Raw genomic sequence first — 26,515 nt, forward strand, 5'->3', positions numbered from 1 at the left:
TGGACTGTGGTGTATGCACACAATAGAATATTGAGTGGCTACAAGAAAGAATGAAGCTGTGAGAGACACAACTAGATGAATGATCCTGAGTACAGCATTTTGAGTGAAGTACGCCAGAAACGAGAGGACAAACATTATAATGCCTCTCTAATATGGACTAACTATAATGTGTAAACTCTGAGAATTGAATCTTAGAGCACAGTTTATCAGGGGAATGTTTATTGTAATGGTCCCTAGATTGTAAGCTCTTACGGCAGTCACATCTATTCCTGAGTCGTAATGGTTATCTCTAAATCCTGTGATGCTGAGCTCTTTGTGTACAACCTGGCCAGTCTCTGGAACTTTGGGTATCTGTGTGACCCCTGAGACCTGGAGCTAGAGCTTGGCAGCTATGAATGTCAGTAATACCCCATATGGCAACTGTTGGAAGAGCTGAAAGAGAGTTCAGATTTCAATTAGAAATATGAACGAAGCAGATCTGGTTAGGGCTAAGGCACATCAGGCCAAAAGGTAAAAGACAATACTGTCTGAGTTTTAAAACTACAACTTTTGTGTGATACCAAGGGAGGAGATGTTTATTTGGTGCAGGATCTATATTTTCTGTAGCACACTAGATAATTTACCTTATACAATCAGTTGGAGCATCATACGTGCACAGAGCTTTGAATGGGTAGTGGGATTTGGTGTTTGTACAGGCTGGGGTGAAATCCTGATACGTCCCAGAGTGATATGGGCAGAGAGTAAATGTGTATTTGCAGGGACAAAACCAGAGGCCGAACTCAGGTTCTGACAAGATGGCCGGGCTGCCCCGCAGGATTATCAAGGAAACCCAGCGTTTGCTGGCAGAACCCGTTCCTGGTATTAAAGCAGAACCAGATGAAAGCAACGCCCGTTATTTTCATGTGGTCATTGCTGGCCCCCAGGATTCCCCCTTTGAGGGAGGAACTTTTAAACTTGAACTATTCCTTCCAGAAGAATACCCAATGGCAGCCCCTAAAGTACGTTTCATGACCAAAATATATCACCCTAATGTAGACAAGTTGGGAAGAATATGTTTAGATATTTTGAAAGATAAGTGGTCCCCAGCACTGCAGATCCGCACAGTTCTGCTATCAATCTAGGCTTTGTTAAGTGCTCCCAATCCAGATGATCCATTAGCAAATGATGTAGCAGAGCAGTGGAAGACCAACGAAGCCCAAGCCATAGAAACAGCTGGAGCATGGACTAGGCTATATGCCATGAATAATATTTAAATCGATCTGATCATCAAGTGTGCACCATTTCTCCTGTTCTGCCAAGACTTCCTCCTTTTTTGTTTGCATTTAATGGACACAGTCTTAGAAACATTACAGAATAAAAGCCCAGACATCTTCAGTCCTTTGGTGATTAAATGCACATTAGCAAATCTATGTCTTGTCCTGATTCACTGTCGTAAAGCATGAGCAGAAGCTAGAAGTATCATCTGGATTGTTGCAAAACATTTAAAAGCAGTGGCCCCTCTCCTGCTTTTATTCATTTTCCCCATCATGGTTTAAGTATAAAGCACTGTGAATGAAGGTAGTTGTCAGGGTTAGCTGCAGGGGTGTGGGTGTTTTTTTTTTTTTTTTTTATTTTTATTTTTGAGGAGGGAGGTAGTTTAATTTTAATTTTATGAGCTTCTCCCCCCCCCCCTTTTATGGTGATCTAATTAAATGCATTGGTTAAAAGCAGCTAACCAGTTCTTTAGAATATACCCTCTAGCCAAGTCTAACTTTATTTAGACGCTGTAGATGGACAAGCTTGATTGTTTGAACGAAAATGGGAACATTAAACAAACATCACAGCCCTCACTAATAACATTGTGACTTTGCTGTCAAGTGTAGAATCCTCCCTTCAAAAAAGAAGCTTGTGACCATTTTGTATGGCTTGTCTGGAAACTTCCATAAATCTTATGTTTTAGTAAAATATTTTTTGTTATTCTAAAAAAAAAAAAAAAGTGCATTTGCAGGGTCCCCCGAGGAACTGGGGTGAAATGCAGAAATGTTGGACTTCCCCATCTGGGTTATTTCTGACTTTCTCACAAACATTGAGGACTGCCAATTTGGTGGGCCAACCCCTCAATCTGGGGGGCTCTCCCTTGTAAGGCTTGTTGCTCCAAAGGAGAGGCTACACCTACTTATAATTGTACCTAAGAGTCTCCCCCAAAGAGCCTCTTTTTTGCTCAGATGTGGCTCTTCTCTCTCTAAGTCCACTCGGCAGGTGAACTCACTACCCTCCCCGCAAGGGTGTGAATCCCCCTGGCAACGCAAGAAATGACTCCTGAGGATGAGCCTGGACCCAGCACTATGGGATTGAGAAAATCTTCTTGACCAAAAGGAGGAAGAGAAATGAAACAAAATAAAGTTCCAGTGGCTGAGAGATTACAAATGAAGTTAAGAGGTCACTCTGGAAGTTATTCTTATGCACTATATAGATGACACATTTTAGTTTTTGGTGTGTTAGAATGGCTAGAGGGAAATACCTGAAGCTGTCGAACTGCAACCCAGTGAGCTTGATTCTTGAAGACGATTGAATAAGTATGCAGCTTGCACAGTGTGACCATGTGATTGTGAAACCTTGTGGCTCGCATTCCCTTTATCCAGTGTATGGATAGATGAATGGAAGAATGGGGACAAAAATTAGACGAAGAATAGGGTGGAATGGAGGGGATGGAAAGTTTTGGGTGTTCTTTTTAGCTTTTATTTTTATTTTGGAGTAAGGGAAAGGTTCAAAAATTGATTCTGGTGATGAACGCAAAACTGTATGATGGTGCTTGGAATAATTTATTGTACACTGTGGATGACTGTAGGATGTGTGAATGTATCTCAATAAAACTGTATTAAGAAAAAGTAAATAACAATGGAGGAGGGGGGAATGGCATGTTCTGAACATTCTTTTTCATTTTCATTTTTATTTTATTTTTTGGAGTAATGAAAATATTCAAAGATTGATTGTGGTGATGAATGCTCAACTATATGGCGATAGTGTGAACAACTGTACACTTTGGAGGACTGTATGTTATGTGAGTATTATCTCCATAAAATTGCATAAAAAATGTAATAATAGAATATGTTTGTTTAGGATAAATACACTTAATATAGTCCTGTAAAATGATTAAACATATATAATGGTCCAATTCCAATGAAGCTGAAAAGGATTGGAACCATGTAGTGGAGGCCATTGGGTGCCACGCTGCAGAGTTTAAACCTTATGCTCTGGCAATATTTTCAAGCTGGAGGATGTTTTTCAAGACGAGAAGCAAAATGTTGAAAACAATGTTTTAGGAAGTAGTCATGACTGTTTGGACAAAGGTTAACGTGGGATAGAGATGGCTTCAGCATTCCTCGTCTTGAAAGCTGACGGAAGATCAGTTGAAATATTCTCCATTTATATATGATAAAGGAGCGTTTGATGTGACATGAATAGTAAAGAGCTTAGTACTGATTTTTTTCTGAAAAGCTGTTTAATTTTCTAACACATTTAGAAATAATAATCTTATTATTATTTTAAAAAATTTTTTCAAAAATGGGTGTTACCCTGTAACCACTTCACAAATGCTATCTAAGGAGGCTCTTCTGGTATGACTAACATTGCATGCGTTTTTAAGGTTAGCATAAAAGATGGACTTATTGTTAGTGGCTAGGTGCATATTAGCATATGCATTTTTTATTAAGCTTGTTCTTATTTGGCATGATCCTGTAAATCCTTGAGATCGTCTTTGTATTGCATTTCATAACAAAGTATAAAATTTTAGACATCTTATGTTTTACATATCCTGCCTCTTGAAGAGGGAAAAAATTGTACAGTTACAACAACGACATAATGTAGACTGTAGAAGATAGGATAATATTTTGAGCCATTATTCCTTTTGTATAATTACTATAACAATGAAAGGGAGAAATAAATGGTAATTACTGCTCTGAAGGGCAAATGGAAGTAATTGTGAATTACCGCAGAAGTTTCTTAGTTTTAGTGAACTGTGATGTGACTAAAAGCCCCCAGATGGCATTATAGCCTTGTTTTTCCGAAGTCATTTGTTTTTATATGGCATAGATCAGAATCTTTTTTAACAAGAAATTCTCCTTGCCCCATGATAAAAATGAATATGAAAAATAATATTTTCTTAATGTTTTAACTTTTTCATTTTAAGTAATTTCTCTTAGTTCTGAACTAGCTATGAATTTGAAATGTATTTTGGTCAAAATAATAAGATAAAACATTTTCTAAATAAAATGGTTCATAAATCAAAATTTCCAGAAAGAACAAAATGTGAATTTATTTTTCAGGGTAGCACTTTATCTTAAAGATTCCAATAACATACCTTTAAACAAATATATATACACAGTATAAATAAAACCTAAAATAAATAATCTCATAAGTAATTTATATGCAACTGTTACTAATTTTCCTTATGATATCTGAAACAATATGCTAATTTTCTAAGAAACAGTTTCTCTGACTTTCAGAGCAAGAACATTACATTTATTAAACTGAAAAACACTTTGGAGATGTTTAACTATATACTAGGGACAGGTATGAATAACACACTTTTCAGTTAATACTAAATAATGGAATTTGTGCATTCAATAAACATTATTTCAGGCACTTAAGTAATACAATTCAATAGTGAATTATATAATGAATACTAAAATGAAAATAATTATCTATTACAATGTGCTGACTGGTGATTTATATTCACCAAACTTGTTTAAATTACTGCCCTATGTACTTGCATATGTAATAAGCTTTTTACATCCTAAATTTTCTATAAAGTATTTTGAATGTATACAATATAAAACTTACAAAACAGCACTTGAGTAGTATATACCATGATCAATTGCATTATAGGGACATTAATTTTTAAATTCAGTAATATTGAGATATATTCACATACCATACAATCAACTGTTCACAGTACGATCATAGAGTTGTGCATTCATCACCCCAATCTATTTTTTTGAACGTTTTCCTTATACCAGAAAAAGTAAAAATAAGGATTAAGAATAAAAAATAAAGTAAAAAAGAACACCCAAATCATCTCCTCAACCTATTTTTCATTTAGTTTTTGTCCCTGTTTTTCTACTCATCCACCCATACACTGGATAAAGGGAGTGTGATCCACAAGGCTTTCACAATCACACTGTCACCTGTTGTAAGCTACCTTGCTATACAATCGTCTTTAAGAGTCAAGGCCACTGGGTTGGAGTTTGATAGTTTCAGGTATTGCTTCTAGCTATTCAAATGCATTAAAACCTAAAAAGGGTTATCTATACAGTACATAAAAATGCCCACCAGAGTGACCTCTCGACTCCATTTGGAATCTCTCAGCCACTGAAACTTTATTTTGTTTCATTTTGCATCCCCCTTTTGGTCAAGAAGATGTTCTCAATCCCACAATTCCGGGTCCAGATTTATCCCTGGGAGTCATATCCTTCATTGCCAGGGAGATTTACACCCCTGGGAGTCAGATCCCACGTTGGAGCAGGGGGGCAGTGAGTTCACCTGCCAAGTTGGGTTAGCTAGAGAGAGGGCCACATCTGAGCAACAAGGAGGTACTCAGGGGGAGACTCTTAAGCACAATTATAAGCAGATTTAGCCTCTCCTTTGCAGTAATGAGCTTCATAAGGGCAAGTCCAGAGATAGAAGGCTCACCACATGTACCGGTTTATGTCCCCGAGAAAAAGCCATGTTCTTTGATACACTCTTGTGGGGGCAAACGTATTAGTGTTGATTAGGTTGGAACATTCTGATTGTTTCCATGGAGCTGTGACACACCCAACTGTGAGTGACACCTTTGATTAGGGTGCCCTCTTGATAGAATGTTTCCATGGAAATATGGCCCCCCCATTCAGGGTGGGTTTTGATTAGTTCACTGGAGTCCTATAAAAATAGCTCACAGAGGGACCTCAGAGCAACAGAGAGTAATATGTTGAAGAGGAGCTACAGCTAAGAGAGGACAAAATGTCCCAAGAGCAACATTTTGGAGAACACCATTTTGAAATGCAACACGGGAAAAAGCAGATGAGAGACACGTGCCTTTCCAGCTAACAGAGGTTTTCCGGATGCCATTGGCCATCCTCCAGTACAGGTACCCAATTGTTGATGTGTTACCTTGGACACTTTATGGCCTTAAGACAGTAACTTCATAACCAAATAAACCCCCTTTATAAAAGCCAAACCACTTCTGGTATTTTGCATTCTGGTGGCATTAGCAAACCAGAACAGCACACCAAACCACCAGGCCTCAATGTTAGTGAGAACATCAGCAACAATCCAGGTGAGGAAGCCCAATATCTCCACATTTTTCCCCAGCTCCTCAGGGGGCCCTGCATATCTATTTTTATTCTCTGCTCACATTACTTTGGGATGTGTTGCTATTTCACACTAACCTATATAACCTAACAGGTCTCACTTCCTACTAAAAGTTCCATGTAACTATGGTATTTGAACAAACTGTATGAGTTAAACTGTTTAGGAAAGATAGATCCTGCACCAAATAAACACCTCTTCCCTTGGTCTCACATGGAGACAGTCAGTATCGTCCTTTATTCTTTGGCCCGATTTGCCCTAGTCCTAACCAGATCTGCTTCATTCATATCTCTAAATGAAGTGTGGATTCTTTTTCAGCTTTTTTAACAGTTGCTGTATGCACTAATACTGACATTCATATCTGCAGAGCTCTAGCTCTGAGTTTCAGGTGTCACACAGATACCCAAATTTACAGGGATTGATCAGGTTATACACAAAGGGATCAGCATTTCAGAATCTGGAGATAGCCTTTACAATTCAGGAATAGATGTGACTGCTGTAAGATCTTACAATCTAGGGACCATTACAATAATCATTCCCCTCTTAGACTGTGTTCTAAGATTCAGTTCTGAGTTTACACATTGTAGTTAGTCCATATTGGTGAGGCATTATTGTGCTTGCCTTTGTTTCTGGCATATTTCACTCAAAATGCTGTCTACAGGATCCATTCACCTCCTTGTGTGTCTCACAGCTTCACTCCTTCTCACAATTGCACACACAACAGTTCACCATTCTGATCCTCAGTCTATGTACCCTTAAGCCACCTCCACCCATTACAAATCCTGCATACTGTCTTCACAAACACCATTGTGCAAATGTCCATTCATGTTCCTGCTCTCAGATACTCCAAGTATACGCCCCCTAATGAGGTTGCAGGACCTTATGGCACCCACATATTTAGCTTCTTGTGGAACCAACATAGTGGGACATTAATTTTTGTATGCACATTATTTACTAAATAATCAACATGATAATTAAATTGAAGGTTCAGGTTGCAACTTAACTCAGAGTCCTTAATTCTTTCCAAATTTAATCTAGTCACTGCTCTATCAAATTATCTCAAACTTAATGTACTAATAGATTCAAACAAAATTACATTTATTGAGAAGTAATTATTTAAGATTCAATGTGAAAATAGCTTCTGTGAAGAAGTGTTCCTTAAAAATTTCCTAAAACAATATTGATAGAAACAGCCTGGTTTGCATTTAAATTGGATAATTAAAAAGATATAATCTTTTATTTTTCATCTTTATAAAGTGGGTTTGCATTTTTATGATAAATATGAAGTTCATGCCAAAATTATTCCAGTCCTAGGTATGCATTAAAATTTTATTGAATTTTATTTATAACTTTCATCATAACACAAAGTATGGAATCTTTTCTGTTTTCTATCATACACAGACACACACAAGAAAGTTATTAAACTCAAAGTCCTAGAAGATTAATTGATCTAAGACCCTGGATTACTCACTGAAAATATTAAAGGAAATTATTCTCAATACAATATATATATTTCAATATGCTTTCCCAATATATTAAAATTTAATATTTTTTAGTAAATCAAGAAAAAAAGTCCTTTACAAATTTAGGTCTCTAAATTACATTCCTTATAGGTCACTTAGAGTGTTATTTTCAGAGGGCCTATGCAGAGCCTCACTGGGAAAAATCACTTAATTAGAGAACTAACACTCAAATGAGGAAGCTAGTATTATTTAATTATCTTGCTCTTTTGGTGTAAGGGCACCTTTCTGATTGGGTTTCAAGCCCATTTAGAATGGGCTGACTAAATAAAATTGGATGAGTTAAATTCGAAACCACAGACATAACTTTAAAAATACCTACTCTATATAAACATGCATTAACAGTATTTTAGTAATCACTCTAGAACCACCATTCTATGCTTGATAACAGTACTTTTATCTAAGATCTTTAAGCTCTTTTCCAGCATTAATTCACTAATTTTCACTCTCTGTGAGACACTAAGGTGTAAGTATGGTTAGTTTCATTTTCCACATGAAAAAACCAAATCACCAAGAAATGAATCTACTACAGGTCACACAAGCAATGCCAACAGATGAAACAGCTCAAGGAACCAAACCTCACCTAAATAAGTAGGAGGTACTTTGTACACAAAGGGTAAACATTGTTATCACTAAATTTACTAACCACATTGCCATGTAATTGAGCCTTTGCTCATGTTCCAGACCACCCTCACCCCCACCTCCAAATGCTCCTTTTCTGCTGTTGATTCAAGCTAGAAATGAACTTCCTTTCAGATCTGAACTCCATAAGGCTGCAGGTCACTTTGCTCCCCATTTCCAACCATTATGGAGTATTCGAAAGCTGTTACAAAGAGTTGCTTGCCCAACAGTAGTCTTTAAAAAAAAAAAAAGGCAGAGAACTAGGTTTGCTAATGAATGGAGTTTTGAATCTAACAAACCCAGATATTAATCCAGCTCTCCCACTCACTGTGACCTTAAATTACTTAATCTCTTTGTGTCTCAGTTTCCTCGTCTGTAACATGGAAATAATTCTACTCTTCAATGGTTTGTTAAAATGGTTATTTAACACTTTGGATCTTTGGATAATTGTATGGTATATGAATAAGCACAATAAAAAAACTAGTTATTTAAGATTATGTAAAGCATGGGAATCATATGAAGTAAATGGCATATTGCTGATATTTACTAAAAACCAAAAAGTTCTCAGAAGAATTGAACAAATGGTATCATTTGGACTAAAATCCTTCTTCGGGCCATTATATTTGACTATTCTATACTGCTACAAATAAATAACTACTCAGAGTCCCACTTAATGTTTTTAATATAGACCTAACTATATAATCTATATACTTATCACTATTATAAACTTACCCTTGCCCATCCATCTAGATGGGAGAAAAAATGGTTGTTATATCCACTCTCCACTGAGGAAAAATGTATTAGTCTGTACTCTCTTAGCCAGCTCAAACCTTCCCTGTTTGTATATACACTTATTTCATTCCTCCCACCTAATTAAATTCTTAGCCTGGTGAAACCAGAGCCTACCAAAATGTAGAAATTTGAGGTAACAATCTTGATAAGGCAGACAGGCTGGGTATAAATACAGGCCATAATCATAGCATTTGAGAAATGAAAGTAGATTTTGCAGTAATTCACTGAATCTCCTTTTTCACAGACAGGGAAACTAAATTATGAGTAATGTAAAACTTAAAACTGAGGTTCTAATTAATTGCTCATTCCATTTTATCACTTGGTATCTTTTATTACTTCCTCACTACAAAGGCCCATGAACAAACCTTTAATATCCAAACATGCTAAGGTGAGGTGAAGTGGAAAGCATAAAGAGGAGTAAAAACAGATCAGAAAGCAACACTTCCTAAAATGGGCAACTCTCCATTTAAATCCTTGTAACTATCTAAAAACATACCTTCTTCATACTTATAAGTCCCCCATGCCTCCAGATCATCTCACTGGCTGGAATTCATTAATACCACCTAAATTTCTAGTATTCAACCCCTAATCATTGGGGGTTTTATGTGCCAAGAGATTCTGGCTACCTTATGAATCTGCCCCAAACAAGTTGTATTGCCTCCAGGTTCCCCCTTGTCTCCCAAAAGTTCCATATGCAGGAAAAAAAAAATGCCCATCTTACCAAAGAAAATGTATCAAAACTACAAACATTGGAGAGAAGGGGCAAGATGGCAGCATAGAGAGGTGTGGAATTTAGTTAGTCCCCTACAGCAACTAATAAACAACCAGGAACAACAACTAAATAATTTGGAACAACTGTGGGGGACAACCATGACTGTCCACACATTGTACGCAAACCTGGAAGGGGTGGAATGGCTGAGTCACAGTATAAAAGCTGTAAATAAAAACTGCAGAACCAGGCCGAGAGTCCCCTCCCTGATGGCAGGTTGAGCTGCAGGACCTTGCTGTAGGAGAAAGCAGCATTCTCTGAGCAAGCAAATATAGCTCAGCACAGCTCCAACTGGGGTTTTAATTAACAAATGTGGACTGCTGAATACAAGCTACATAGACAAACCCCTAACAAGCAGCAATGTGCCCTGAGGTCACTCCCAATGAAGAGAAGGGGAGAGCTGATGGAAAAAAAAAGCTGAGAGAAAAAAAATACAGAGGCTTTTAGAGAAGCTGACTGACAGAGCCAGAAGGAGCCAGCGTCCTGGGAGAGGGAGCCCAGAAGACCGGGTGCTATCTCTGACTAATGCATGAAACTGGGGGGCCATGGACTGGCTCTGAAAAGGGGCTTTCTTTCCCTTTTTCTTTCTCTCCTCTCAACCTGAGTGGCTCAGTGCAGAAAGCCTCAGCCATTTTCAGTTCACAACCTTCTGACCCAGACAGGGGTGGAGTTAACAGAGTCAGAGAAACAAAGAAGTAATTCAAATGCAGAAGATAGCTCGTTAAGGGGTGTATCTTCCCTAAAAGGAAGGAAGTGGGGCCCAGCTCTACTGCCAGCCCCCCCTTCAGAACTCAGACCCCAGGGCCTCGGGGAAAACAGTCAAAACAGAAACAAATTAAATTGAGAAGTAAAGGGGCCACAACTCCTTACACCAGTCAGGAGCAATAGGCTGACAGGCATCACCTGCTGGGCAGGTTAGGAAAAGCACTGCAGCCAGAGGCCTCACAGGAAAGTCTGTCAATCTTCAAAGACACAACATCAGGGATACTTGACACTGAATATAGACCTGAGCCCATTCTGTTCTCAGAAAATCTGACTGAGGTAACCAAGGAAACCAGATACCTAGACACGTAGACAATAGAAATCTATAAACCACACTAGGAAAAACGAAGATATGGCCCAGGCAAAGCAACAAACTTATACCTCAATTAAGATACAGTTGAGACATTGTTTCACTTTAATGAAACAAACAATTAAAGATTTTCAAAGAAATATGCTAAATCAATTCAAAAACCTAGTCAACAAATTTAGGCAAGATACGGCAAAAGAGATGAAAGATATAAAGAAAACACTGGGCGTACATAAGGTAGAAATCAAAAGTTTGAAAAAACAACTGGCAGAATCTATGGAAATGAAAAGCGCAACACAAGAGATGAAAAACACAATAGAGACATACAATGGCAGATTTCAAGAGGCAAAGGAAAACATGCAGGAACTGGAGAACAAGATGCCTGAAAGCCTACACACAAAAGAACAGATAGGGAAAAAAATGGAAAAATATGAGCAATGTCTTAGGGAATTGAATGACAACATGAAGTGGATGAATGTACATGTCATTGGTGCCCCAGAAGAAGAAGAGAAGGGAAAAGGGGCAGAAGCAATAATAGAGGAAATAATCAATGAAAATTTCCCATCTCTCATGGAAGACATAAAATTACAGATCCAAGAAGCGCACTGTACCCCAAAGAGAATAGATCTGAATAGACCTATGCCAAAACACTTAATAATAAGATTATCAAACTTCAAAGACAAAGAGAGAATCCTGAAACCAACAAGAGAAAAGCGATCCATCACATACAAGGGAAGCCTGATAAGACTATGTATGTATTTCTCAGTAGAAACCATGGAAGCAAGAAGGTAGTGGTGTGATATATTTAAGATACTGAAAGAGAAAAACTGCCAATCAAGAATTCTATATCCACCAAAGCTGTCCTTCAAATATGAGGGAGAGTTTAAAATATTCTCTAACAAACAGAAAATGACAGAGTTTGTGAACAAGATACCTGCTCTACAGAAAATACTAGAGGGAGCACTACAGACAGATAAGAAAAGACAGGAGTGAGAGGCTTGGAATACAATTTTGGGTGATGGTAACACAACAGTATAAGTAAACTGAACAAAGATGACTGTGAGTATTTGAAAGAGGAAGGTTAGGGGCATGTGGGACACCAGAAGGAAAGAAGGAAAATAAAAGACTGGGACTGTATAACTTAGTGAAACCTAGAGTGCTCAACAATACCAAAAACTCAAACTCTCTCAAAACTGAAACCTTTTTGTAGCTCATTTGGTGACAAAACCTCACCTGAACTTAGCACAGTTTGTGGCAAAACCTGACGTGAATTTTTATGAGGCTTTTTGTAGTCTTGATTTATCACATTTGATAAAATGTACAATATGTTGTTATATGAGAACAAATGAATGTCAACCTTCCAAGGTGTTAAAAATGGGGTGTTATTGGGGGAAAAATACAATCAGTGCAAACTAGAGACTATAGTTAACAGAAACATTGTATTATGCTTTCTTTAATGTAACAAAGGCAATATACTAAAGCTAGCTGCCTATAAGAGAGGGATATAAGGGAGGGGGGTATGGAACTTTTGGCATTAGTGATGTTGTCTGACTCTTTTATTGCACTCTATTTTAATTCTATCTTTTCTTTTATGGCTTTGTAGCTGTCATTTTTTTTCTTTCTTTTTCTTTCTATTTTGTCTTTCTACCTTTTTGACTCTTCCTCTTTCTATGTGGAAGAAATGCAAATGTCCTTATATAGATAGTGGTGATGGTGGTGAATGTATAAATATGTGATTATACAGGGAGCCATCAATTGTTTACTTAGAACGGAATGTATGGTGTGTAAACAAAACTGTGTTAAAAAAATAAACATGCTGATGAAGAAACCTTCAGGGCATTATATTGAGTGAAATGGGTCAGACACAGGAGGACAAATATTGTATGGTCTCACTGATGTGAACTAATTATAATATGTAAACTCATAGACATGAAATATAGGTTACCAAGATATAGAACAAGGCTAAAGAATGGGGAGCAGTTGCTTATTATGAGCAAAATGTTTAACTAGGTTGAACTTCAGTGTTTGGAAATGGACAGAGGTGATGATAGCATGTTATTGGGAGAATAACTAACAGTGCTGAATGATGTGTGAGTGTGGTAGAAAGGGGAAGTTTAGAGACATGTATGTCACCAGAAGGAAAGTTGGAGGTTAAAATATGGGAATGTATATAAAACAGTAAATCTTGTGGTGGACAATGTCTGTGACTAACTGTACAAACATTAGAAATTTCTCTCATGAACTAAAACACGTATATGACACTATAACTAGAAGTTAATAATAGAGGGGCATATAGGGAAAGACATACCTATTGCAAACTATGTACTACAGTTAATAGTATTTTAACATTATTTCATCAACAGTAACAAATGTACTATACCAATACTATGGGTCTGTAATGGAGGGGGGTGGTTAGGAGTATGGGAGGATTTGAGTTTTCTTTTTTACTTTTATTTCTTTTCTGGAGTAATGAAAATGTTCTAAAAATTGAAAAAAAAAACATTAAAAAAAAAAACTACAAATATTAATTCCAAATGATTAATTTTCCAGGTCCACAATCCTTTATCCACAATACAAAATCTCAAACTCTCTCAAAACTGAAACTTTTTTGTAGCTCATTTGGTGACAAAACCTCACCTGAACTTAGCACATTTTCTGGCAAAACCTGACCTGAATTTTTGTGAGGCTTTTTGTAGTGCTGATTTATCACTTTCATGTGACTATTCAAATATTTTACTGCAGAAATAATAATGTGTTGACTATGGCTGCTGTTCTGCACACAAAGAGTGTTAGCTAATAAACAGTGTGTGTGTGTGTGTGTGTGTGTGTGTGTGTGTGTGTGTAAAAACTCTAAAGAATTATAAATTCTGAACTATACATGGTGCCAAGGATTTCAAATAAGACACCATGGGCTTTGTAAGTAATAGGTCTTTCATTATCAGGTCTGCATTACTAGGTTTGAGCTTGACTCTTGGTTCCACCTACTATTCAGTAACTTTGAATGGACCACTTGGTTCCCATTAAGTTTGGAATAATGACGAGCTATTTTTCCAGATGAATCAATAGAAGTGCATGACCTATGGGTGGCCAAAACATCAGAAGTGACTTCAGGAGGGAAGCAGTTTGAGATGTGTTCAATTTCACACCTGTTTGCATTTGAGGTAACATGTGAAGATGCCCTCCAGGCAGATGGACAGATAAGACTGGGGTTCTGGTGGTGCTAGGAGCTACAGCATGGGAGTTAAGGAAAACAGAACAAAAAATTGTACCTTTGAGACTTTTCCAAAGGTAAAGTCTCAAGGAATATAGTCCCAGGGAATAGCAACAGTTAGAGGAAAAGGAACCTTTAAAAGAAACAGAGAGGGAACCATCCGAGAGACAGAAAGAAGGCCAAGAAACATAGCATCATAGAAGTCAAGATAAGACAAAAGTTTCCCAAAGGAGATGACCAGAAAATAATTAAATACTGCAGAACAATTAGGGAATATGAGGCTCTGAGCAAAGGGCATTGGTTTTGACTACAAGGGAGTCACTGGAGATTCTGGGGAAAAAATACATACATATATATATATATATATGTATATATATATATATGGAGAGAGAGAGAGAGAGACTACACTGGATTAATACAGGAATGTGTGGTAAGGAAATGAAGGCAACAGATGCAGAGCACTTATTTGAGAAAGAACACAAACAACTGTAATATTCACCTAAGAAAAGGAAAATTAGAAAAGTAAATAAGGGTAAACATCTCAAACATTTGAAAAATAAAACGCAATGGCATATATTCTACTTTTTAAAAGAATAAATAACAGCTCTCCCCTTAATAACATGATTTTTATATATACCAAGTGTTTGGAGTACATCTAATGTATTATCATACTTTATAATTTTTATGAGGGGAAATAAGTATATTTTTACAGTAGAAGGAACAAAGAAAGGCACAATGAGTTTAAGTGTTTTAACTGTTTGCTACTACTATTATTCCTATTTAGCAAGCCTTTACTGATTACCTACTATATTTAGAAAGTTATACCTAATGCCACAGTGCTACACCTATTAAAATGCCTGGAACTAGTTGGTGCTCAATTGTTTGATTTTGTTTTTTGTAACTGAGCTGAGTATTTGGATTTAGTACATGTCACTACAAACAACAAAAACCTCTTGAGTACCAAGCTCTTTTTTAGTTCAACTGCGTTACAAATAGTGAAAATAGATTTAAATATATCCACATATACATCAAAAAACTGAATATAAGAATAAAGATCAAATTACCATTTGATAAGATAATTTTTAACACTGAATATTGACTACATTGATTAAAGTAAAAGTCCACTTATTTGAAACCCAAGGAAACAAACAAACCAAAACAACAACAACAACAACAACAACAACCAGACCTGAATGAACTAACTGGATTTGAATTATCCAATCCTTTTATTAAAGAGCAATGGGACATGTAGTTATCTGGGGAATTACAATTGTTTCAAATTATCAATTTTTCTGCTATTTTATTTATCTGCTATTTTATTCAATTTATGTATTTAATTCAAATTATCTGCTATTAAAAAAAAACTTCTATCCACTTACTAGAATTTTACTAAATGTGTTTTCTTAAACTTTTTATAAATTATATTTCACAGTTCAAAACAGCAGAGCACATATGTTCATACATGGGGACAAAACAATCAAGTTAATTCTAAAATATGATAGTATACTTCAAAAATAGAATGAATAACTTGTTTTCTCTTATGAATGCTCTTGAGTTTTTATATATCTTAGGTCAGGGCTACTCAGACATTTTCTACTAAAGCACCCATAGCAAAGAATAAATCACTGATCCAGGAGTGGGGAGGGGAAGACAGTATTACAGTCCAAAGTGTTCTTAGCAATCTCCAGGTATATCCTAGAATTTCATTTTAATTGAACAATCTACCCCCTAATACATCCATGTTTTTAACATAAATAATACTTTAAACACTTACCAATTACATTATATTTCCCTAAATCTTTGACTACAATCAACCTTCTAGGAAGATGCACCACAATTCTATGGCTTTCCCAACCTCCTGACCCCTCAGCCTCAGTTTTGGAACTATAGCTTTAGGAATTTAGGTGATGAGGGGAGGACTTAATGCCCTCTGATCAAATGAATCCTTCGGGAGACAATACTCTGCTGAAGATTACCAAGGAGGGTAGAATAGAAACAGAGAAAAAAGGAATGGGTGAGTGTAAATGTACACCATTGAAGAACCAAAATTTAGTTTTCTAAACTTAATATTAAAAATGGATTCATATTTTTTTATTATATACCATAAATTGAATTAAATGTCACAAAATCCCTTTAGGTTGAGTTCATTCATTCATCCATTCACTCATTCATCCATTCATTCATTCAACAAACATTTATTATACCCTTTTACACACCAGAGACTGTGTCCCAGATACTTCAGAGACAAAAAAAGTCCAACAATCCCAGTACAAACACAGTACATTTAGTACTATACATTATAGGAGCTTAAAAGGACTTTTGACCTCATTTAGGGTCAATACCCCCATTTTAGAAATAAAGAAACTGAAACCTGGAGAAGTAACTGTCCTGCCAAATAGGGTGGAGCTCATTAGTGGTAGCTTGAAATCTATAACCAAGCCAGTATCTATTATCTATTCTACAGCAACAAATCCCAACACCATCTTAAACTACTCTGGTTCATTTTCTAGCCTGCAATCATTTTTCAGAACTTACACAAAAACTTTATCCATCATGAAAGTGTTTAAATTTTTTAACATTAAGGAAATACTTTTCCAGAAATATATTTTTATTATTACTGTTTTCAAACATACACAGAAGTGGAGAAAATTGTATAATAAACTTTCAGATTCAATAATATTTAATACATTAGCACACTTTATTTCTCCTTTTTCTCTTTCTTTCTCTTTGTTAATGTAATATTCTAAAACAAATTGGTGACATTATTTCTATGTTATTTCAACCCTAAATACTTCTATGTGTATCTCTGAAAAACAAAGACAATTTCTTATTAACCACAATACAGTCACACCTACAATATTAACAATGATTCCTTAATATCATCTAACACTCAATTTATATTCAAATGTCTAAAATTGTCTGAAAAACATCATTTTACAGTTATTCCACTCATTTTAAAATAGTTATTTCTATTGCACTACAAAACAGTACTTAATGGTTTGATTCAATAATCCTACTTTTCTTGCTTTTACCAAATTTCTATTCTTAACTGGTACCTTAGTTATACATAAGTCATTAACTTCAGGCACATCTCCCCAATCCTGGTCCCAGCCTTAATATATTTTTAACACTTCAATGATTACTTCAGATATCCTTCCTGCTTTTTCACCCCAATTCATGCAAGCTATGACTTCCTCATTACTTTCTCCAGTCTATTAAAATTATAGTAATACCCACAAAAAAGGCACTTTTAATATGACAGATAAAAATCACATTAGGAATATATATAGTGGTGTTTGATTCATATAGCTGTAATTATTATTCAGTAAGCCTAGATATGTTCTTGCTTTATCAATGCCAGATTAACAATTGAGTTTGGCTGTATTTGAAAACTTGATGACTCCTTTCTTGGTCAGTGCTTCTAATACCTATCCCTTACGGAGTCTAATTTCTTTAAATCTAAGCTTTACACTATATCCACTGTTCTCTTCCTTTTTCACAGAGTATTTTAAATCAAAATGGAAATTTTCTCAAGATATCCATGACAAATCTAGAAAATTTGAACCCACAATAAATACCTCAGAAAAGTTATTCCATTAGCCTTAGTTAAATAAAAGCCTAACTACAGGTCCTCCCAGAAAAGCAGAGATACTAGTTATTGTATAAATAAACATTAGTAGTCTAAATATTCTAGTAAAAAGACTGGATTAAAAAAACAAAACCCAACTCAAAGAAAACCCATGTCAAATAAAACCCAATGCGTTCACATACACACATACACAAACACATTTTAAGAAGGATATAAAAGAATTAAAAGTGAAAGGAAAGAAAAATATATACCATGCAAACACCTACATAAAGGAAACAGGTATATCATAGCAATATCAGGCAAAGTAGTATTTAAGGCAAAAAACAACACAAGAGACAGAGAGGGATACTATATAAAAATAAAGAGCTCAATTCATACTGAAGTTATAACAATTTTAAATTTGCAAGGATCTAATAACAGGGCCTCTAAAAATATAAAGCAAATTTACAGAACTAGAGAGAGAAAGAGAAAAATCACAATCATGAATAAAAACTGATAGAACTAGAATATACAGAGAAAAATAATATAACAAAAAAGAAATGACTAATTGAGATAAACAGAACACTGTAGCCAACAACTTAAATGCATGTAGAATGTTTTCAAAAAACTGAGCATGTGCCACAAAGCAAGTGTCAGCAAATTTCAAAGAATTGAAATCATACAGATTTGAAATTTGAAATCATAGAGTATGTTCTCTGATCATGATGCAACTAAACTAAAAGTCAATATAAAATAAGAAGACTTGAAATTCCCATATATTTTGAAAATAAGAAACCTACCTCTAAATGATGGAAGAGCCAAAGAAGAAATCATACAAAATGTTTTGACCTGAAAATACTAAATATCAAAACTTGTGAGAAACAGTTTAAAGCTGGTTCAAGAGAAATTTATAGCATGAAATGTGTCCTAGGAAAAAAAGTAAGACTGCAAATTAATAAGGTAAGAATCATTCATAAGAATTTAAATTTGCAAGGATCTAGGGAAAGAATAGTAAATTAAAATTTACAAAGAAGGAAATACTAAAGATTAGATCAAAAATTAATAAAACACATACTCTGCCTCTCTTTGCTCCTGAGAAGATGGCAGTGCAGCCACCCAAGTCAATGCTGTTTGTATGTTTGGGTAACATTTGTCAATCACCCATTTGCAGAAGCAGTTTTCAGAAAACTGTAACTGAACAAAATATTTTATATAATCAGATCATTGACAATGGTGTTGTATTTCACTGGAACATGGGCTGGTCACCAGAACCAAGAGCTGTAAGCTGCCTAAGAAATCATGACGTTAAAAAAGCCCGTAAAGCAAGAAGACTTTGCCACATTTGATTATATACTATGTATGGATGAAAGCAATCTGAGAAATTTAAATAGAAAAGGTAGTGAAGTTAAGAACTGCAAAGTGAAAATTGAACTACTTGGGAGCTATGATCCACAAAAACAACTTATTATTGAAGATTCCTATTATTGGAATGACTCCGACTTTGAGACTTTTTACCAGCAGAGTGTTAGATGCTACAAAGCATTTTTGGAGAAGTCACAGGAAAGCTGCATTCATTCATTGCTGAAGGCCAACAATGATTAACATTAGTGATATTCTAGGTTTTTCAGTCAATCAGTGTGTTAAAAGTATAATGTTCCATAGCTCAAGGCCACAACATTTTTTTCAATAGACTTATTGTTTTTTATCTTAAAAAAATAATTGTAGATGGAAATCAATGCTGTGTTTGGCAGAAGAATTAATAAAAATCTTTGATTCATACAGTTTATGGGGTACATTAAATGTTCTTAAACAAATTGGACCACTTATCTTGCCCAAATTACAAAAATAACGGAACAAACAAAATGGTAGAACCACAAAATATAATGTTTTGTGTGTATTTTGTAACAATCATTTCTTTCCAATGTTTAACCTTAAGGTACTAATCCAATGACAGCTAGCATTCTAATATGCTTAATTATGATCTTAATAAACAATTAAAACATCACTTTCATGCCCAAATCAACATCTGAACTCACTGAGACTTTTAAATAACCTACCTCTTTATTAAGTACTATCTCTCTTTTTACCCCAGAGCCTTTTATTGAATTAGATACCCCAGTCATAGGAGTTCCCAATCTTGATTGCAAGTATTTCATTCACACATACCCAGAGTGCACACCCATGTTAGAAGGATAGGAAAGAGAATGATTTATGGAATAATATTTAGCATTATTCTGAATTTTTGTTTACCTAGTTTATTTCATGAATTAGCCAGTTTTTTGCACCAATTTGGACCACTTTGCCTCTGAAAATTTATATCCAGAAAGGACACTGTATCCTGTTTCATCTTATGCTCACTTTGACAAATGTGCCTGTATTATATGCACATATAACCCAAATGTCAAATATTATATATTGGTTTAGATGGGGAAAAAATAGTTTAAAAAGCTGGAAAAAAGAGAACTCTGTTATGTTAAAGTCCTTAAATAATATGTCAAGCATTCTTTTATCATTGTTTCATTTATATAAAGAAGAATATAGGTAATTTCTGTATACTTTCAGATAACTATAATTTCAAATTTATGCAGATATATGTCAGAAAAGGTTTTCAAAATAAACTAGGGAATATAAAAATACAAAAAAAAAATAAAACAGATAAAACATAACAGAGGTTCAACAAAGTAAAAATTGACTCATTGAAAACACCATAAAAATTAATAACCCCCTGCTAAGAGTGATCAAGACAGAGAGGGGTGGGGGAAGAAGGCACAGATATCCAATATACGAAGCTAAAAGAAAAAATAAACTACAGACACAAACCATTAAAACAACATTAGGAGGAAATTATGAAAAACTTTATGACAACAAATTTGAAACTTTAGATAAAATCAAAAATGTCTTATAAAATACAACTTAACAAAATGACACAAAAAGTAGAAAATCTAAATAGTTTACTAGCAATTAAAAGAAAATTTAATCACAAAGAAAACTCTAGGCCTAGATGACTTCATAGATCAATTCCACCAAATAGTTAGGGAAGAAAATTATGCCAATCTTATATAAATTCCAGGAAATAGAAAAACAAGGACTATTTCCCAAATTCTTTTGTTAGACTAAAAAAACCTTAATAACAAAGTCTGACAAGGACATTTTGAAAAAGAAAAATTACCAGCCAATCTCATTCATTAACATATATGTAGAAATTAAAAAAAAAATACTGAACAAATGAAATTTAACAACATATAGAATGGATAATATGTCATTAACAAATCATGGTTATTCCAGAAATGCAAGGTTGGACTAAGGTTCTGAAACCAATCAATATAATTCAGAACATTAACAATAGGAAAGAGAAATTACATGATCATCTCAATAGAACAATTATTTGATAAAATTTGAAACCAAGCCATTATTTTTTCAAAAAAAGTAGAAACCAGGAATAGAAGTGAATTTCCTTCATCTAAAGATTATCTATTTTTAAAAGACCTACAACAACATCATACTTGATGAAATATTGATAGCTTTCCCTTTGAAATGGGAGATGAAATAAGGATGCATACTGTCATTACTTTCATTTAAATTTATACTGAACAGCCTAAAAGTACAATAAGGCAAGAAAAAAATCTTAAAGATATAAGGATTGGAAATAAATAAATAAAACTGTCATTAGTCACAGTTGATATGTATACTGTATACATATACACTGTATCTATAGAAAAGGCAAAAGAATCTACAAATAAATTATTCAAAACAATTAGCAATTTTAGTCACATTGCTGAAAAACAATGGCAATAAACTAAACAGAATTTTATTTCTACATACCTACAATGAATAGACAAACAGGCATTTTTAAATGCCATTTATAAAGGGGATCACAACAAAATCAAACACCCAGGAATAAGTCTAGCAAAAGATTTGCAAGAACTCTACACAGAAAAATTATGAAACATAGCTGAGAGAAAATTTAAAAGACCTAAATAAATGAAGATATATCCCATGTTCCTGGATTCAAAGCTGCAATATAGTAAAGATGTCAATTCTCCCCAAACTGATCTAGAGATACAATGAAATTATAATCAGATAAGTTTTTTTCTTAAAACTTTACAAATTGATTCTAACCTTTTTATGAACATGCAGAGTTGAGACTAACCAAGACAGTCTTGAAAATGAAGAATGAGATAAGAAGAATTGCTTTATTAGAAATCAAGATTTATCATAAAGTTACATGAGTTAAGAGAGTGTATTGGCAGGAAGCGAGAGACAAACAGATCGATGAAATAAAATGGAGAGCAAAGAAACGAATCCAGGCATAAATGGATACTTGATTTATTACAAAAGTAGCAAATAGAACAGCATAGAACAGTGAGAAAAGTGTGGTCTTTTTAATAAATGGTGCTGGAACAATTGGATATCCATATGAATAAGATTAATCTTTGCTGTTTCTTCACACCATATACCAAAATCAGTTCCAAGTGGCTTATAGACCTAAATGTAAAAATAAAGATATTTCTTTTAGATGTCAACATGGGATAATATTACATGAATTTGGAAAGAAAGAACCATAAAAATGAAGACTGGTGATGTCATCAACATGGTCATGTAAGACATCCTCTGGAAAAGTCTCCCCATAGAGTCAGCTAATAAAAGGACAAATCTCACTTGCTTAGAACTCTGGAGGATAATAGTGACCAGAAGACTCCAGAAATGCTAAACTGAAGAATAAGAAAAATAATATCCAAAAGCAGGTAGGAAATTTAGGTCCCAGACTTCCAGTCCATACCCCTCCCCCTCACATGGTCCCACGCAGTTTGGGAGTCACACAGAGGCAGCACAGCCAGGATCCCTCCTGCTGTGGAGGCAAACTATAGAGCCACTAGTAGCAGCAGGTTAGAACCCAATGCATATCCAGGCAGAGACCCAAGACCACAGGGAACCAGGGCTGAATACAAGCCACAAAATTGTGCTGCATAAAAAGAGCCCCCAGGGGAAAAAGAAAAAAACGCATAGAGAGAGACCTCACCAGAACTGTTGTCAAGAGATGCACTCACTCAAACCATTTTCTGTTGACTGGACCCCCTTAATGCAAAATGGAATTTTCTGGAGTGACTAGCCTGTCTGGATTGACCCTATGTGGCTCCCTGGGGCAGAATACCCTAGTGGTAAGAAAACAGAAGCAGAAGAGCCTTGTAGAAAAAAACAAATGGGTGTAGGGGATTAAAACTGAACTTCTGACAGGACAGGCCCCAGAACTGAAAAGTATAAGGCAAATGGGGCACTGACTAAGAGAGAGAATTTAAACAAATCATAGAAGCTGGGGAGAGAATTTTGCACAAAAAGAAAGAGAAAAGATCAAGATTCCTAGAGAAGGAGCAGAGGAGAGAAGCTTTCTCCTAGAAGTGAGACACGTGCACAAAAAGTGCAACCTTAAAAATTGTACTACATATCTCAGGCAAGAATCAGATGAACAAGAGCTGAGAAAATCTGAACAGTCAACCATGGGCTACTTAAAGGTCAAAAATAATTTGGACCAAGCCTCAAAGAAGAGCCTTAACACAAAGTCAATCAATAATAAAACCCTAGACTAGAGGGAGAAACTGACATTCAGAGTTAGTGCATCAAGAGAATCAGATGCCTAGACATCAGCAAAAAGTTACAAGCCATACTAAGAAACAGGAAGATATGATTCAGTCAAGGGAACTGAGAGGAGACACAGAATTTAAAACTAATCAAAGAAACTCAAATCTTCTAAATCAATTAAAGGAGAGGAACGAAAATATAGATGTACAGCTACAGGATATTAAGAAGACAATGTGTGAGCATGAAGAATTAGAAATTATAAAAAGAAACATAGGGAGGCAGCAAGATGGCAGCATAGAGAGGTATGGAATTTATTCAGTCCTCTGGAACAACTAGCATCTAACCAGGAATAACTAGTAGTCTGGAACAACTGTTGGGGGACATCTGTGACTGGACAAATACTGTACACCAGTCTGGAATGGGTGGAACAGCTGAGATCACAGCATAAGAACTGTAAGTAAAGCTCCCCAAACTGCAGAGCTAGCGCCCGTCTCCCACTGGCACAGCAGGATGACTTGGAAGACTTCCCTGTGGGAAAAAGAAGCACTCAATCAGAATGAAGAGAAGTTAGCTCAACCAAGCTCCAATTGTGGTTTTAATTAATGAATTTGGACTACTGAATACAAGCTATGAGCACAGATAAACCCAGAGCAAACAGAAAAGGAACCCAAAGGGTCCTCTCAGCAGAGAGGAGGTAGGGCTTAGGGAAAAAAATACATAAATAAATAAAAACAGAGGCTTTTGGAATCAGCCTAGCTCAGAATAATGGAAAAGGGCTCTGTATCAAGAAAAGGAGCACACAGAACTGGGCACCAACTCCAGTTCTTGACTGGTAGCTAGGGAGATGAGGACTGGCTCTGAATAAGGGGTTTCTTTCTTTTTCCTTTTTTCCCTCTCATTCCAAATAGCTCATTAGAGAAAGACTCTGGCATTTTCAACTGTCAGTGTTGACCCAGATAAGGGTGGAGGTAAGATAGTTAGAGAGTTAGAGGAAGAAACCAAGTGTAGGAGATAAATCCATAAAGGGATTATCTTCTCCAAGAAAAGGGGGAGGAGGGGCCCAGTTCAGGTGGCTGCCCACCCTCAGAGAACTTAGACCCTAGGGCCTGAGGAAAAGAAAAAAGAAAAAAAAAAAAAAACAGAAAAAACAGAAACAGGTTAAGCTTGACTGACACTCTCAGCCCCTGGCAGGCACAAGGTCTACTGAGAATCAGAGGCAATGCAACCCTTAACACTGGTAGGGAACTGTGGGCTGACAAGAGCCACCTGCCGAACACGATAGGAAAAGCACAGTGTCTAGAGATCTCACAGGAAAGTCTGACAACTTTCTGGGTCTCTCCTCAGGGAAACTTTATACTGATTAAACCCTATTCCTGATACCCAGACTCATCTGGTCTGGGAAAATCTGATTAAGGTAATCAAGGAAACCAGATGCCTAGACAACAAAAAATTACAAATCACAGTGGAAAAAAATGAAGATATGGCCAGTCAAAGGAACAAACTTACCACTTCAAATGAGATACAGGAGTTAAAACAACTAATTAAAGATCTTCAAACAAAAATGCTAAATCAATTCAAAAATCAAATCAATGAGTTGAGTGAATATATGGCAAAAGAGAGGAAGGATACAAAGAAGACACTGGGCAAACATAGGAAGAATGCAAAAGTTTGAAAAAACAATTGGCAGAACTTATGGGAATGAAAGGCACAATAGAAGAAATGAAAAATACAATGGAGACATACAACAGCAGATTTTAAGAGGCAGAAGAAAGGATTCAGGAACTAGAGGACAGGACTTCTGAAATTCTACACACAAAAGAACATATAGGGAAAAGAATGGAAAAATATGAGCAGGGTCTCAGGGAACTGAACGACAACATGAAATGCATGAATATATATGTTATGGGTGTCCCAGAAGAAGAAGAGAAGGGAAAGGGGGTAGAAAGAATAATGGAAGAAATAATCACTGAAAATTTCCCATCTCTTATGAAAGACATAAAATTACACATCCAAGAAGCCTGTACCCCATACAGAATAGATCCAGATAGACCTACCCCAAGACACATAATAATCAGATTATCAAACGTCAAAGACAAAGAGAGAATTCTGAAAGCATCAAGAGAAAAGCAACCCATCACATACAAAGGAAGCTTGATAATAGTATCTGTGAATTTCTCAGTAAAAATCATGGCGGCAAGAAGGCAGTGGCATGATATATTTAACATACTGAAAGAGAAAAACTGCCAAACAAGAATTATATATCCAGCAAAACTGTCCTTCAAAAGTGAGGGAGAGTTTAAAACATTCACTGACTAAGAGAAACAGAGAATTCATCAACAAAAGACCTGCACTACAAGAATTACTACAGGTTGAAAGGAAAAGACAGGAAACAGTGACTTGGAATAGCATGAAGAAGTGAAGATTTTCATAAGGGTAACTAAAAGGGTAAATGCAAACCCCAATAGTACTGTATACTCAATATATAACTCTACTCTTTAATTCCTATAAGAGTCAGAATACAATTGATCAAGAAAAAGGCATATTTCCTGAAAATGAACATGCAAAATGCTAAGTGGTAAAGTGAGACAAAAACAACATAAATACTGGAAACAGGAGGATATGGGAGTAGACAGTATGCTATTAAAGCTAAGTTAGTATCTCTTCAAATTAGTAGGTTATATATGTAGGCTGTGTAATATAAACCCTTCTCTTTGTAACCACAAAGAAAGTATTTTAAAAATATACAGAGGTGGAATGAAGTGGGAGGTCTCACACTACCTGACTTTGAAACATATTACAAAGCTACAGTGCTCAAAACAGCACAGCACTGGCATAAGGATAGATATACCGACCAATGGAATTGAATTGAGTGTTCAGAAGTAGACCCTCGCATCTAAAGACAATTGATCTCTGATAAGGCAGTTAAGCCAAAGCAACTGGGACAAAGCAACCTCTTCAATAAATGGTGTTTGGAGAACTGGATATACATTTCCAAAAGAATGAAAGAGGACTCCTTTCTCACACCTTATACAAAAATTAACTTGAAATGGATCAGAGACCT

At 35.6% G+C, this 26,515-nt stretch overlaps 2 pseudogenes; both read left to right on the forward strand.

The window, feature by feature from the left end:
- Positions 1-794: 794 nt before the first annotated feature.
- Positions 795-1,495, forward strand: LOC119508425 (annotated as a pseudogene).
- A 17,482-nt stretch (positions 1,496-18,977) lies between these two features.
- On the forward strand, positions 18,978-19,431 carry LOC119508599 (annotated as a pseudogene).
- The last annotated feature ends 7,084 nt before the right edge of the window (positions 19,432-26,515 follow it).

This window comes from Choloepus didactylus, chromosome 13 (genome assembly GCF_015220235.1).
Source record: "Choloepus didactylus isolate mChoDid1 chromosome 13, mChoDid1.pri, whole genome shotgun sequence".
In the NCBI taxonomy this organism is placed as follows: Eukaryota; Metazoa; Chordata; class Mammalia; order Pilosa; family Megalonychidae; genus Choloepus; species Choloepus didactylus.